Genomic DNA, 17,759 nt, shown 5'->3' with positions numbered 1-17,759 from the left:
ACATGTCAAAATTATTTATGTCGGAAACACTTAGTTGAAGTCCATTTCCACACATATTCGAGCTTATGTAATGATGCTTCAATTCTTTATTTCAAAACTTCTATAATAGTATCTTCCAATGGATTTTCCAACATCGTAAAGAGAGTTTGAGCCCCAAGAATGCAAAAGAAGATTTGGAAGTTTAACCCATACAGGCGTCGAGAAAAGGCTATGTATCATTAGGTCGATGGATGAAGTCTATTGTTTCATAAATAATCTTGAATTTACCCATAAATGAGGCCCAAAGTTTAATATCAAATATATATCTTATGTAAAATTGAACTCAACAATGAAGTATCCTTTGCATAGGGTCCAATAAAAGGACTTCACATTTAACTTAGGTTTCCAAGTGTTAAAAATTCATATGTGTAAATCAACTAAATGAAACCTGAGATTGTCAAAATGACACGCACGAGCATTAGTATTGTAAAATGCCACTTGAACTACAACATCTTTCACTATGGGAATAATTATGGCTCGAGCTTCGTAAATGAGAAGATGAGGAAATGCAAGACATTCTTCACAATATCACTAAAAGAAATCGTACCTGGATTACCTTCAGAAGGAAGAGGACCAAATTTATATCCACTATCCATATTAACTCCCACACATTGTCCACGATTAGATTCCATGAAAGTACCAAAAGTACCAAGGGAGGAAAACACTATTGGAGTAAAATGTGTTGTAGTTATTCAAATACCATAATCATCAAAAGAAAAAAAAGTCATTCATATCAACTAGCACCAAGGAAGAATGTTAAGAATCAAAACTTGAAGAGGTTAGATTCCTCATCTAAAGCCAAATTGAAATTAGAAGATTAGATTCCTCATCTAAAGCCAAATTGAAATTAGAAACAAATTACACTTGTGACAAAAAAAAATCATCAACATTTTTTCTTGCCACCTAAACTCAATCCAATTTATAAAATTTTAATATATTAAAAATAACAATATTTAAAAAAATATATTCTACATCAATCAAATTAGTATTCAAACTAAATTTCTTTAATTTATTATAGAAAAGAAGTAGTCACCACAAATCTAAAATCCCCTTGCTTTTGTTAATACAACCAAATGGAAAAGCACAATATGGTTTGATCCTGGTATCATGAACGGATAGCGTACACAATATAATTTGATCCGTGGCATCATGACTAAGATAGCGTAGCCTTTACGTTAAATATTCTATACAAACAAAACTGGCCCAACTTGCACACCAAAAATCTACTCTACAGTATCATTATTATTCAATTTTTCATGTCCTATAATAATGATGATTGTAAATATGACACGTCATACAGACGAAGACCTAATCTATTATCACAAAATGACAATATAAAATCCAATCGCATCCACCTTGCCGACTTTTTCAAAAGTGTTTAACCATTTAATTCAAACATAGTAACTTTAGTTATCTTGGACAAATACTTATACCTATTCTAATGCCAGATATTATTAACCATTTAAAACTTACGTTAATTAAATTCAATTTATATTATTAACCATTTAAAACTTTACGTTAATTAAATTCAATTTATAAACCTTTAGGGCAATTGTTTACCATTCCTGTTAAAAGAAGTTCCATCATACATAATTAAATCGGGGTTTCGGAGTAGTTTTGTTTTGTTTTTTTTGTAATTTTTGAAAGTTATTAGGGTGAGTTTTTATAGTTAAATTTTTCTAAAATCTGGCAAGAATTTATTGAAATCACAAGTTTGATGGTAATTTTGTGCAATCAAAGTGCCCTAGAAATTTTCCAGGGTGCTGAATCCATATATACAATTAAAAAACTAGTTTAAATAACACAAATCAAAATTTTACTTCAAATTTTTTCACCAAATTTTAGCACCAAAAAATCACACTAAAAACCATTCTTAATTAATCAACCCGCCCGACGTGAGGTTAATTCTATAGAATTCCTTAATTTGGCTACCTTTGCAAGTCATCTCTGAACTTCGAAGTAACCATATTGAAATGGTTGTGAATGGTGTCGTTATTATTATCCCTGCCAACAGGCTGGCATATCGCAACCGGTAAAATTTTGAAAAAAAAATATCTTATATATTAATTATTAATTTATTTAAAATTATTTTTCAATTGAGTGGTTAACAACTTTCACCCCTTATTAGGAAATGCTTCGAATTTCGCAACTGAAAAGTACATAGGCCCGCCGCTACTTATCTAGTCACGTGTGATGTGAATCGAGCTTTGATTCATACAGATAACATGTCTAGTCACGTGATGTGAACATAACATGAGCGTAGTAAACTTACTTTTTTTAATTACAACGAGTAACTATTTTATTAAACAATACCAAATGTTGCATCTAAATAGTTATTTTTGGTAAACGTCGCATCTAAATATTTAAGTCCAAGTGATGGATAATTATGGATTATCGTATTTTTAGTAACTTGAATTCCCAAGAATAATTATATATTCTTGTATTTTAATTACTTAATAAAGAATTTTCAATTTGATTTGTTGGACATTGAATACCTTGTAAATGAACAAAAAGTTATATTACTAAATCAGCACGCGCAGGACATTGAAGTAGTGTCTGGTACATTGGTACAGGAAGGTCGCAGAATGGTAAAGGTTTAACAAGAATTGCAAGCAATGGCAGTCCCTGTCGATTTGACAGGGGATCCAGAAAATTTCACAAAAAATTTGAGTTTTATCGGATTTGTAAAAATTATAATTAATTTATTTTCAAACTAATTACTGATTTAAACTAAACTTATAAAATATTGTGTGATATCTAAAATTCAGTACAACTCCCAACTCATAACCTCTAGTGTTGGGTGTCGAAGAGTGAAACATAACAGTTGGTGCTGCCTTGAATGCCATGCCATTCATATTTTTATTTCGACAGTTGGAAAGTTGCATGCAACTAATTTTTACCATTTTACTATGTTGCTTGTACAAGCATGGCAGGGGGCAACAGTTAGACACGTCAATCTAAGAGTGTAAGTTCAGGAAGCAACTGGATGTATGTGCTTCAGGAAGCAACTGGAGGAAGACGTTACTACCCATGTGCATCATCTGTATGTGCTTCATACTCAGCGATGGTCCCCTGATGGTGGCGCCAATGCGTATATCGACTTGCAGCTGAAATTGGATCTGTCAGAAGGGCGAGGGAAGGCCGCTAATGAAGAATTAGTGACCCTGTGCTTCGAACTCCTGACCGCCAAAATTGAGACAATAGCTACTACATCGCATTGAAGGACACCCTCTGCTAAAGGACACCCTGCCATGACACCCTCAGGGTCATGTCGTCTTGTTATGCTCAGTCTCAGAGAACTGAAATCTCAAGGGGTATGACATTCTCTTCTTCCTTTGAAAATCTTGCAAAATCACAAATACAGAGGCAGACTAGGTTCACATCTGTGACTCAAAAAATAGCAAAATACATATCCAACCACAAGTTACACTGCAACACTCTTTTCCCGTTCATATTTTCAACATAGGCATCCACCTTTACCTTTGATTCTAATCGTATATGTACTTTGGTTTCTGCAGGTACTGGCGATGAGATTCGAACGCGTGATCGGCGTGGGAACACAGATCCACGGGAACCAACAAACATTACCGTTGTATGACTGTAAAAAGGCAGGAAAACGCCATCATTGCAATATCTTGCGGTTCTTGGACTACTGTGGAGCCCCTGAAGACGCCTCATGATTCCAGCCTGTGGAGATCATGGATATCGTCTTGGAGTTTTGCAGTTCTCATTGACGTTATGTCTCCATTTCTGATGAAGTTTAGGCTCTCTGTTAAGGAACCATATCCTAATCATGCGTAAGAGGCTTCACGATCGAGTTTCGTTACTGAAAAATGGCGAAGGAAACAATCAAGGTTGGCTTTAGATTGACCGTAGTGGCATGTATTTGTGTGTGGACGAGCATTTACACAGCATTTTCACAGAATGCAGGTAAGCTCAAAGCCACATGATCTCAGTTAAGTTAAAATTCCAGAATATTTTGAAGGTTTTCAAATTTCAACTTCAGAAGCCGATAGCTTCAAGATTCGACAATTCAAATCATATTTTGATTAAATTCTACTTCTCAAAGTAGTCGAAAAAAGAGTATAACATCATTTTTGGTTTTGCAGAGCCGTTGGCCATCCGGATCAGTTGCGGTTCATGGGAGAACACACATACCCCCCAGACGAATATGCTCTGGGTAAAAGACTACGGTTACACAGGCGGCTCGTCCGCAAACGCCACCACCACGAGCTAGATCGCTCCTCAGCTCAAGAAACTCCGTTTCTTTAAGCTCTCGGACGGTCCCGAGAACTGCTACAACGTCACTCGTCTACCGAACGACCATTATTCCGTTAGAATGTTCTTTGGCCTCAACGAGGACGTTTTGGCCGACCACGAGCCGCTCTTTGACGTCTCCATTGAAGGAACACAGGTTTATTCTTTAAAGCCGGGCTGGAGCATGAACGACGACCAGGCATATGTCGAAGCTTCAGTTTTTGTCTTGGACACTGCTGCCACTGTCTGCTTTCACAGCACTGGCCACGGTGATCCTTCGGTAATGAGCATTGAGATTCTTCAGCTTCATCCACAAGCTTATGATTTTGGGGCTGAGTGGGGGGATACTGCCATATTCAGGACTGCTAAGCGGGTGCACTGTGGAGCAAACCAGAGCGTGTACGGTGAGTCCTACGACAAACCAACTTGCGCGGCATATCAACCGTCCTTTGCATCGAACAACTCGAAGCCGATAATAAGACCCCAATTATTTTCCGCACCAAAACTTTGCATAAACTTAGGTTAAAATGCCAATATACCAAAAATATAACGGTCAAACTACTCGGTCAGCGATCGATCGATCGCTAATAGTCCCAGGCAGGGACTAATAAGATTAATAATTTAATATTTATAAAAAAAAGTTGGTAGAAATCATATATTTAATCAAAATTTTAATAGGACTAGTTTTTATGTGTAATTTTTTGGAGTCAAATTTTTTTTTAAACAAATTTAAATAAATGTTTATATTTACAGATATATAATAAATTCCAAATCATTTAATTAAAATAAAAACATATTTATAATTCATTTTCTTATTATAAAATTACTAATGTTAAGGTTAATCTTCTCTATTTTTATTTTTTTTATTAATTTGATTTTTTAAAATAAATATTAATAATTAAAAATATATATTTATGAAAATCTCATTCTCAAATGAGATTATTTTGGGTGATTAGATAAAATGGTTAATTGATGTTTGCATAAGTTTAAAAAATTATATAAAAATAATAATTTTAAATGTTTTAAAGTATTTTTCAATTAAAGTTTTAAAATAAATATAAATAACAAAATATTAACATATGACATGCTTGTAACAAAATTTTAACTATATTAACTAAATTTAAACTAAGCAAGAGTAGTTGCTCTGTAACCCATGTTCAAATGTGAAAGTTGGTTCATACTTTTCAAAGTTCAATAAATTTTGAAGTTTATAGTACATTAAAGCAATAACTAAAAATAAATAACGATGTCATTTATCAATTGCAAACTTTTTTTTTGTTGTCTTTTACTTTAATCAAGTATTTAACACAAATTAATAATAAAATTTAACAAAAGCACATTTTAATTTAACTATTTTAAACTAAGTTAATTCAACATTTTTTTAACATAGCAAATCTGTCCAAATAATAGATTAAAATAAACAAGTATGACATTAAAGTTTATAAAGAAAAAGAATCCCCAAATAGAGTTATTATTATCTCTACCTAGCCAAAAACACTGCAATCATGAATTATTTTGCTGCTTTAATTGTAATTTTTATTAATATAAAGTCGTATCTATTTATTGTTTTTTACTCTAATTTAACCATACATGTTTTTGGATAATTTTAGTAAGGAAGAAGAGAGTGGCCAATCTATCTAGCAACCATTAAAACTATGTAAAATCAAATACCTTCTAATATAACAGGAAATAAATGAAATTGATTTGTATAATACATTAAAACAATATTTGATTGTAACTCAAGCATGCTTGTGCATTGACAAAGCTTACAAGTAGCATAGGCCCATCTTAACTAGGAACTTGATCAATTTGGGATAAAGATGAATGCAATCATCAAATAATTTGTTATTTTAATTATAATTTTTATTAATGTAAAGTTATATCTCTGAGAGAGATATAACTTTTTGACTCAATTTTAACTATATTTAAACAAAGTAAGGGTGGCCACATTGTATCCCTCGTTCAAATGTCGAAATTGCTTCATACATTTCAAAGTTCAATATTTAAACTAAGCAGCAGGGAACGCTAGCTATGCAACCTTGTTATTTCTATCTCTGTAATAGAATCTGAGTTGAAAATTAAATCTACCTTTAAAAAGTATATAGAAAAAGTTGCACCAATTTTCAAGCATCATTTTAGAAGGGTTCCTACTGTCACTAACAATAAATCATAGTTATACTTGGAACATCGATAATAGATCATATTTCTTATTAAGAAAATTATTTGCTTGGTTGCAACAACAAGCTTGAAGGATATTATAGGTCTCCAAATCAACTTGTATATAGGATTTATTATGTCAATTTCTCAAAATTCAAACAAAAATCAGTTGGAAAATATGTATTTCCACTCACGCATCAAACTCCATAAATCTCCTCTCAAACCTTATGATCAATGTTTTTGTCAAAGGGGTTGCCAAAGCACACTTTGGGGTTTTTTTTGGTTACTCGAACAAGGCTCCCTAGTAGGAGACCTCTATGCTCAGACTGCATTGGCAAAGGGACGGTGCCTACACTCATTCAATGATCTATTCTCTAAATTTGACTATAGGATTAATAACAGTGTTAATATTTACATTTTTAATTTATTATTTTTTTTTTTGTTTTTTATAAAATGTTTTAATATTAATAATATATAATACAGTAATTTAATTTTTAAGGTGTAGTTTAATTTATAAAAGAAATAGCTTTTTTACTGGAATCCGGTCATATTATTTCGAATAAAAATGTGATTTTTTTGTTGTTTAAAATATATTTTTGAATATATAAATGGATTCGACACCCTAAAAAACAAGGAAAATTTTAGGGGCTAATGTTCGAAGGTCGACTAATTTTCCATGTTTTTTCCAAAAATAAGATTCACCAATTTCCATTTTTTCAAAAAATGATTTGCCCACATTTTATGGTATAAAATTATTTTACCTTAAAAATTGCCAAAAAATTATTTAGACTAATATAAAATCATTAGAAATATAGATATTTTTACAAAAATATTGTCAAACATTTTATAATTTGCATATTAGGGACTAGTAAGATTCACCAAGGCTTCTAAATTTTAAGATAAATTTCCATCCTTAACATTTTCCTTGCTGAAAAACCTATAAAGCATTCAAATTTTATAGATTAAACAACTTAAACTCAAAATTTTAAAAATCTCTACCAATTAAAATTAACTAGAAAAAATGTTGTGAAAAAAATCATTTCATCTACAAATTAAACTACACCAATTTTTAATATTTTATTTTATTTTTATTAATAAAATTTTCATAATTAAAAATAATAATAATTTTCAATTATTTAGTTTCCATGAAAATTTCTTGATCCTCACCCCTTAGAAGTACTAACCACACAAGTGCCCCGATGTTAGATGCCCTCATAATTTAATTTCTTGTCCTCATCCATGTTGTTGTAATAAACTTTAGCCACAACAAGTTCTTACCTATTAGAAGTACTAACCACACAAGTGCCCCGAGGTTAGATGCCCTCATAATTTAATTTCTTGTCCTCATCCATGTTGCTGTAATTTATTTCGTAAGTGTATAAATAACATGCAAATGCAACATATACCAGCTTTGTTAATTCAATACTTGACCTAGATGGTTGAAAAGATTGGGCAACCAAATATCAAAGAGTTTAGAGTTAAAATAGGGTTCCAATAATGTTCTCATAAAATGTGGATGCATACATTCCTTCTAAATTGGTTGTTGGGTGATTAACCAAGTTGAGACACTTCACATTACATAGTTGACAAGGGTATTGTTAGGGCACACTCAAAGTAAAATTGAAAGACCCCATTCCTCCTGCGCAATATCAAATGATAATCTCAAAGTTTTATGTATATCTTTACCAATGGGGAAAAGTATCAGCATCCAACTCGACAAGTTGAATTCTTTCAACTCTCTTTACAATAATAATTCTCCTAACAATTTCTTTCTTTAACTCTTTTTTCGAACTTAACATGGCAAGACATCATCTTCATTGTCACGACTTCATTTCAAATTGTTGTTGAATGTTCTCACCATGCTTGAATTGTCACATCTACAAAGTTTAATTCTGAAATGAATTCAATTAAACAACAATTGGTAATGAACCAAATTTCTCAACATTTACAACCTATGAGATTAAACAAAAAAACTGATAACAATAATGAATTGTGCTCTCATATATATATATATATATATATATATATATATATATACACGCTCACATATACACAAACTTTTTTTTTATAAGTTTTGTACTTTAAAAAAAGTTTTACACATCGAAATATTTTATCTCTTTCAATAATAAATAAATTTGAGATTAAACAAATATAAATTACTTAAAAAATAATAAACACACTCATTAATAATAATTAATATACATTTTTTTTTCAACTGTAACAGTTATAGGCTTTATTTATTTCAAAAGATCTTGGGTCTTTGCCGGAGCGACCCCTATTACATTGCAGAGTTCTAACTGCTGCTGATTTTGATCTACTAGATTTTCAAGGCATTTGTACATAACTTTCATTGTTTACAATTAGCAGTCCTTTCATAAGAGAGCTGCCTTTGTTTGCCATCTGATCAGCTTCACTATTTGACTTTCTAAGAATATGATAAAACTTTCATGTGTCAAAGTCTAGGAGAACTCTCTTCAATCTGTCCAGTATTTTGTTGAGGCTGGCATTGCTAAACAGTGTCCCCAAATTTAGATTTTTTATTATTATCTCTGAATCTCCGAAAACTTGAAGGTCTTTGGCGCCTTTGTCTCTTGCAATAAGGCAAGCTTTGAGGAGCCCAAGAATCTCTGCTTGGTTGTTGGATTTCTGGCCTAATCCCTAGCTGAAACAGTCTTTTGAAACCCCATCTGGAGAGTAGATGACCCCCCCGCACCAGCGGCACCGGGATTACCTTTGGACGCTCCGTCAAAGAAAATTGTGGATAATTTTTGAGTCCGCCACCAAGATTGAAAATTGTCATCATCGTCTCTTATGCGCCAATCCTGATTGACCTTTTGAGGAGAGAGGAGATGCTTACGCGGATAAGGCACTAGCGGGCCTAGCCACCTTTTTTCTTCGGGCAGTAACAAAGGGTCATCTTTGAAGTACTGTTGTTGGGCCGCTTCCAGGAGAAAGGATTTAGCTTTTGCAGCTACTTGCAACGGTGAGTGCCTCATCTCTCTGAAAATCAGCTGATTGCGGGCCAGCCAAAGCTGCCAACAAACATATTTGGGGAGTGCTGTCCAAATTTTGCGCCAAAATGATTTGGGAGGGATGCGTTGGGAATAGAATAGGCTCCATGAGGCAAAGAGGTCTGAAACAGAGATTTGGGAAGGCAATGAAATCTGAAATTCCTATAAAACGATTCCCAGACCTCTTTAGCAAAAAGGCACTCCAAGAAAAGGTGTTGGGTTGTTTCGAAATTGTCGCTGCATAACACACATCTATGCGGCCCTGCTATATTGCTTTTTTCCAGGTTATAACTAGTTAGGAGTTTATTATGGACCAGAGTCCAGAAGAAGAAATTCACTTTTGGTAAGGCTAGGGAATCCCAGACATTCTTCTAAAAGGCCGGAGGTTGTCTGTTGTTTCTTGAGGCCTACAATGCTCTGTAACCTACAGCTGTGGTGTAGACTCCGGACTGGCCCCAACCCCAGCTATCTTTCATGGACCTGTTGAGAGGGGCTGCGTCCTCCAGCAGATCTTCAAGCAGGGTTTGTTGAAGGCATAACCGGGCAGGAACTCCATGAAAATCCCATCCTGCCCAATCTCCACGCTGGTCCCAATTTGAAAGGTCGTATATGCTGTTGACTCCCGCTTGCTTCAGCTAGTCCCTGAGATCAGTTATGTCCTCATTTTTGTTCAGAGGTTCTTTCCCCATAATATTGTCGAGCCATAGGTGGGTGTGTTTGCCGTTGCCAGGAATCTTGTAGACCTGTTTGTTGAAGAAGTTGTTGCTTCTGCAACATAATTTCCACACCTGCGTGCAGTTTACTGTATTAGCGTTGTGCAGGTTACTGAGGGATTTGTTGGGTCCATACTTTGTACGCAGTGTGACGCTAACTAGATGAGAGGGCTCGTGGATCAGCTTCCACAAAATCTTTCCTCCCAGCGCTAGATTGACGAGAGCGGGGTCTCTAATTTGCAGCCCACCTTCTGTCATTGTTTTTTTTACCACTTCCCAGTTCACCAGATGCATTTTATTTTCGTTGCCCTTACCTCCCTGCCACAAGAAATCTCTGAGCAGTTTGGAGATCTGCTCCATCACATTTCTTGGTGCTAGGAGAAACGCTGCCTGGAAGATTGGTAGCGCCGACAGCATGGATTTAATTAAAATTACTTTGCCTCCCTTCGTCAGCCAATAGCCTCCCCACGTTGCAATTTTTGTTTTAATTTTTGAGATTATTTCGCTCCATAGCGATTTTTTATTAGCTCCAGATATGATGGGAAGGCCCAGGTACTTGAAATTGTCCCATGTTGCTTGACCTTTGAATCCGAGGAGAGTGGTTATGCCAGTGAGTTCCCGCTGATCTATATTCCAGCTGAAGACTTCACTTTTGCTCTCATTGATTAAAGCCCCAAAGGCTCTGCAATAACTTCTGAGTATAGTGTCAATAGCTTTGGCTATTCTGATGGAAGCTCCGCCAAGGAGAAGGGAATCGTCAGCAAATAGGGCGTGGTTCAGGGCATCTGCTCCATGGGAAGGTTTGAGACCCGGAATGTTGCCATTAAGTCTTTCAGCTGTGAGTTTACGACTAAGGGAGTTTGCCATTATGATGTACAGGAATGGGGAGAGGGGGCATCCCTGCCTGATACCTCTCTGAGCTTGGAAGAAATTTGTGGGGCGGCCATTGACTAAAGGGGCAATCCACGATTTGTCGATGCAAGCTTTAATAAGATAAACAAATTGAGTCAAGAAGCCAAAGGAGAGAAGGACTTTGCTAAGGAAAGAGCGATCAACTCTATCGAAGGCATTTTCCGTATCTAATTTAATCAACATACCTTTTTCATTCCGCTGCTTGCTTGAGTGTATAGTCTCCTGAACTTGGATTACACTGTCCAGAATATGCCTGCCTTCCATGAAACCACCTTGAGGAGAGGAGATCAGTCTTTTTAACAGTGGCTTGATCCGATTTGCTAACAGTTTAGCCAGAATTTTATATGAAGCATTACACAACGAAATGGCCCTGAATCTTGCAAATGACTCAGGGTTGGTGTCTTTGGGGATTAAAGCGAGATAAGTGGAGTTGGTTCCTCCACCTATCTTGTCTTTTTTCATAAACCAATCTATCATTTTGTGGAGATCAACCTTGATAAGGTTCCAAAAATATTTGTAGAAATGGATTGTAAATCCATCAGGCCCGGGAGCCTTGTTTGTGTCCATGGACCAGATAACATTTATGATTTCCTCCTCAGTGATTGGCCTGCAGAGAGTTGCATTATCTTCAGGGCTGATGAGTGAAGGGATGTTAGCAAGGAAGTAAGCAGCTTCCTCATTATTGCTTTGAGTTCCTTCTCTGTATAGATTCCTAAAATGGGTTTCGGTGGCAGCTTTGACTTGATTAAACCCTTTGCAGACATTGCCCTCAGCTGTTTTGATTTCTGCTATATGGTTCCTTGACAATCTCGCTCTATATTGCCGGTGGAAGAAGGAGGTGTTCCGGTCTCCAGCCTTCAGCCACAAACTTCTGGATTTGAGTCTCTAGTATTCTTCTTCCTTTCTGAAAGATTGGTATGTGGATCGTTGGGCTTTTATTTCTTTTTCCAGCAACTCTGCTGTGATGTCTTTGCTTTCCATCTCTATTTGCAGAGTCTGCAATGATTGGACTGACTCCTTTCTTTGATCGGTAGGAGAAGGGGCTGGTCTCTTTATCCAGTCCTTCAGAGCCTGTTTTGTGGCTTTCAACTTTTGCTCCCAGACATAGCTTGGGGATCCCATGAAAGTTTTGGCCCATGCTGCCTTCACTGTCTCTAAAAAACCTTCTCTCTCGATCCAAAGAGGGTTGAACCGAAACGGAATAGGTCCCAGGTCTTCTTCATCTTCCAAGAGGAGCTGAATAGGCTTATGATTAGAAGCAAGTTTAGGCAAAATTTTTGTGATGATTATCTTTTTGTTCATCATTATGGAGCTTTGCACCAGGAATCGGTCTAAACGTGCTGAAATGTGATCTATTCCAACTTTGTTATTGGACCAAGTGTAAATGCCGTGGACAAGATTAAAGTCCAAAAGGTCCCAGCACTGAAAGAGCTCCTCCACCACTTCTAGCATGGGGTCTCTGGTGCTTGACCCCCCCCCCCTTCTCTTTTGCTTTCATAATGATATTAAGATCCCCGGCTATGATGATATTGCTGGGAGACGACTGCTCTAAAAAGGTGGAGTGGGAATTCCAGCATTCTCGTTTTTCATAGTAAGAAACTGGGACGTAAAGATTGAAGAGGGAGATAGACAACTTACTTGCTTTGTGCATCAGTTCCATGAAAATCTAGTGTTGTGTTTCATGATGATTTTTTAGATGGAAAAGGTCTTCATTCCAGAGAGTTGCCAACCCTCCAGAAGTTCCCCTTGAGCTGACTGCTTTGCCTGTTCTTTTATTCCACTTTGAACTGCTAATCTCTAGAAGGGCTTGGCCTTTTTTTTTCTCTTGGAGCATGAGGATATCTAAGGGTTCTGCTTTCATAAGATCCTTAACTGCTTCAATTTTGGAGGGATTCCCCAGTCCTCTACAGTTCCAAGAGACGAGATTCATTATTTACTTAAGGGGGGGTTGAGGCCTCCCTTGGAAGGCCTTGGTCTGATGTTTCGCCCAATAGACATTTCTATTGTAGCTTGACTTCCTTGTATTTTGAGTCTTTCTGCTTCCTCCTCCCTCTTTTCTTTGCGGGATTTCCTTCCTGCTTTTTTCGTTAGTCGCTCGTAGGTTTCATCCTCCGAAGAACCAGAGCTTTCCACTGGTTTTTTCCTTGCTATTTCTGCATATGAGGGATTGGAGGGACTGCCTTGGATGGCCTTGTTCTGTATTGCTTCCCCTACCTCTTTGTTTGAAGGTGGAGTGTCTGCCTGTTCTACATTCTCTTGAGGTAGAGTTACTTGATTGATCTGAGCATTTTCTGTCCCATTTGGAGTTGCTTCCGTTTCCTGGTTGGATTTGGCGTTGCTAGGGCCTCCGTCCATATTGCCTTTGCTTGTGCCTTTTTTTGAGGTTGCATTTTTCTGGACTAGGGTCCATTGTTCCCCATTTTGTTTGTCTACTTGTTCCTCAGCTTTCTTTTTATAGTTCTTTGCAAAGTGTCCATCACTGTGGCAATGTCTGCATTTAAAGGGTCGTTGTTCATAGTCCAACTCCTGGACATGCGTCCACCCAGCAACAATGAGCTTGATAGCTTCCGGTAACCCCACTTCTAGATCCACTTCTACGCAGATGCGGGCGCATGAATACTGGTCTTTTCTCGCAGCTTGATCTATGTATTTTCCCAATGCATTACCTATGATCTGGAGGGATTTTTGATTCCAGCAGTGTAGAGGCAAATGGGGGAGCCTAACCCAGACCGGGACAGCAGAGGGGATGTCCTGGGTGGGATCGAAATCAGGAGACCATTTATTTAGATAAAGGCCCTGGGGTCCCATGAAATACGATCCATTTCTAAAAATTAAGCCTTTGTCATCCGGGTTATCGAAGACAAACACAAAGAAACCCTTACCTAAAAAATAACTTTTGACTCCCTCTTTGATCAAGGGCTTCCAGTTCCTTTGAGTCCATTCATCAACCGACTTGGGAGAAGGCCAGAGGCCCGTGAACTAACCTATGAGGCCTCTCTCCGCAAGGTTCAAAACTGCTTTGCAGGTTTCTTCTTCTGGAAGGGCCACAGATGGAATTGTGCCCAGCTTCTTAACGAACTTTTGTTGAATCGCTTAGGGAGGGCGCTTTGGTCCAGCGGCTACCATTGATCTGAATGCTAGCACCTTCGGAGGCAGTGAAGGAGGGGGATCAGGGTCCCCGCTGGCCTCCATTGATTGAAGCTGGGCGAACGGGTAGGCGCAGAGGCCAGGAGCGCGCTGGTGCAGTCGGTAGACCTAGCAGAGCGCAATAAGATCCTGAAACGAGATAGGAACATAATTAATATACATTTAAATAAAATTTAATGTATTAGATTTAACAATAAAAATTTATTTAAATAATTTATAATTTTATTTTTATATTAAAAAATAAAAATAAAAAATTAAACACTTACAATTTTACTAAATTAAAATATGTGAATTTATTTATATCCCTTTTACTAATATTAAATGAAATCATTATTTTAGGAACCAAATTTATTAAAGTGAAAGATAAAGTTAAATATATTATATCATTTTATTCTTATTCATGTAATGTGACTAATATTTAATGGAATCATTATTTTACCTGAGAACCGACTTCAAATATCATGAAATTAATATTTAATGGCATCATTATTTTACATGAGAACATAGTTCAAGGTCACGAAATTATTTAATGGAATCATTATTTTACATGAGAACATATTTCAAAATATCATGAAATTTATGAAAGTGAAAAACAAAGTTATATATTATATTATTTTATTCTTATTCATATGACACATATTTAATGGAATTATTAATTCAAATAAAAAAAACATGGTATTTATGACACCATTTTATCCTTATTAATTTATTATATATATTTTTATTTAACAATAATAAAATTTATTCTAAATTAATAATAAATCAATATTGAAAATAATAATTATTAATTATGTAAATTAATTCATCATAATTATTAAAATTATTTTTTACAAATTTTTAAAAATTAAAAAAACACAATATATTATAATAATTGACATATACACGCTACAAATCTCACATTCATAATGTAATGCCACCTTCCTTATGTTATACAATTGAATGGGAAAACACAATATAGTTTGATCCATGGATTGAAGGAATGTCCTTACAATAGATATTTTATAAAAACAAACTAGCCCAACTTACACACCAACATCTTAGATATTTTATAAAAACAAAAGTAGCTCGACTTGCATGGCCAACAAAAATCTATGTTAGATATTTTATAAAATTAAAACTTGCCAACTTGTAAGCCAAACAAAAATCTAGTCTCCACCCCACTTGCACAACCAAATTCGATCTCCAACTTACCATTATTAATGTTTCTTCATGTACTATAAAAATGATTGTACTTAAAATCAATAACATGTCATATACAAGAAGACATAATCTATTATAATAAAATGACAATATAAAACCTAATCTCATCCACCTTGGTCAATCTTCCAAACGTGATTAATAATCTATTAAATCACAACATAAAACCCAATCTCATTCATCTCGGTGACTCTTTCAAAAACAATTAATCATTTAATCAATCTAATATTATTAGCATTCTGCCTAAGGATATCAACAACTTTTTCTATAATCACTAAATATTCTATACCCTGGAGTAATGCTTCCTTTGATCTTATGTTTGCATCAATGTTGTGTTCTTTGTGGATATGTGATACATTTTGCTCCTCAAAAAATTCTTATAATTGGTGAATTCTTTGTTGCCAAGGATTTAGGGCCAAGTTGTGTAATGTACCAATCCCCATGAACCAATCAATAATCACTTAAGAATCGTCAAAGATTTGTAAGAACATCACTTGCTTGGACATTGCAGAGTTAAGGATGAACCAAAGTCCAATTAATTCTTCTTTATTGTTAGTTCTAGGCCCCAACCTTACACTAAGAAGGAAAGTGTGATGATTGTTCAAGTGAAATGCAGCTCTTGCTTCACATATAAACGTGATATGACTTTTGGCTCCATCAAAGAAGGCCCAAGCCTTTGAAGTATCTATCCTAGGCCTAGTTGGAATTTTGTTCTTCTTCCTTTGATCCGGATTTAAACAGGAACACAACAAATTACAGATATAACCATAAATACAGAGATGCAGTAGAAATATCACTTCATTTCATTAATACCAAATACTGAAGTATGCTTACAAACAAAATGGAAATAAGACTAGCTCGAGCGATGGTAGCTTATCTCTGAGAAGAGATGTGGTGGTTGCATGCCTCTAAACTGAGTTACAACGAGGCTCAAGGGCCTTTTTATTATTGAACAATAAGAGAAGACCCCTTACCCGAGGAGATGTAACACCAAGAGTTTATGGGCCCCATTGGGGTTAGTTGGGCAGCCAACTTCCCAGGGTCGTAACTTGGTCATATTATCTCTATTTGGCGTGTATGATACCTCGTTGGAAAGGTCTCTCTAAGGAATACGACTACTAATGTGATTGTCATAGAAATAACCGAAGAAATTTTTCCAAAAAAACGTTTAGGGCCTCAAAACGGCTATAGAAGTTCAGAACCCGAAAAACTGCCAAAAATAGTAAATTGTGCTACAATTAAGGAAATAGATGAAACTGACTGGAGTTTCTAGGTGGAATAGACAGGTGGCCACCAATATCCACCTGGATCATCCTTATACCTTTTGAATTGAGTTCCTTCATTGTTGTTTTTGTTTTATGCACCACATGTCGTATATTTGGTACTTGACTATCAAATATGGTTCAATTATTATGTAATGAAATATACCAAAGGACCAAACCTGGAAGGTCGGTAATATGATCCAAGTCTAGAGTTTTTTTCCACTATGTGAGGCATTCCCATAATGACCTACCCAACCACACCCCTGTGCAGGCCTCCTTAAACAAGATCGTTCTCCACACTGCTTGCGAAAAAACACAATCCACGAACATGTGTGTCACTAACTCTTGATTATCACAGCAGAGTGGGCATCTTGTAGGCCCTTCCCATCCTCTCCTCTAAAGATTATCTTGGGTGAGGATATGTTATTTAGCGCTATCCATATAAAGAGAAATAACTTTAAAGGACAATGTCACTTCCAAACAACTTTATGCCACTAAAAAAGGATTGACTCTACTTTTTGCATCACCATCACTTCATAAGCTAGTTTTTCCATTACAACCCTGCATTCTTTATTCATTTTCCACATGATTTTGTCTAAGTCTATGCTCAGTCTAATGCCATTTTGTGCAAGTGATAGGACAAATTGTGTCCATTCCATTTCTAAATTCCCTTAGAGGCCCATAACATTCACTGATTTCCAAAGTCTCGAGGACACCTCATTGGCACCGGGATCAACCAATTCAAAAAGTAAATAAATGTCTGTGTACTTTAATGTCACTTACAGTTTCAATGAGATTTTTTTTTTTTGAGGCCATCACCTCCTATTCACGAATCCTTGCTTAATTATATTTTGCGTCCATCTCTTACCTGCCAAACAAGACCTTTTTTAATTATAAACACTCACACCAACGCCTTCCAAATATTTGACCTGCCATGACTTCATCTCTGATCAAACCTATTCTTTGATATTTTTACTCTTCTAATACTTGTCTCGTATCAGAGTTCCTCATTGGACAACATTAAACATACTCCTCCAAAGACAATTGGCAGCTAGCACCTTTTC

The 17,759-nt window shown here is 35.8% G+C and overlaps 1 pseudogene; it reads left to right on the top strand.

Annotated features, from left to right (window-relative positions):
* The first annotated feature begins 3,872 nt into the window (after positions 1 to 3,872).
* On the top strand, positions 3,873 to 4,822 carry LOC149262447 (receptor-like protein 4 pseudogene; annotated as a pseudogene).
* Positions 4,823 to 17,759: the final 12,937 nt, after the last annotated feature.

The sequence above is a fragment of the Pinus tabuliformis genome, chromosome 6 (assembly GCF_031772625.1).
Source record: "Pinus tabuliformis cultivar Carrire ecotype Pingquan chromosome 6, CPIR1, whole genome shotgun sequence".
Classification (NCBI taxonomy): Eukaryota; Viridiplantae; Streptophyta; class Pinopsida; order Pinales; family Pinaceae; genus Pinus; species Pinus tabuliformis.
Note: the sequence above shows the minus strand (reverse complement) of the source record. Positions and strands in the feature narration are given on the sequence as shown.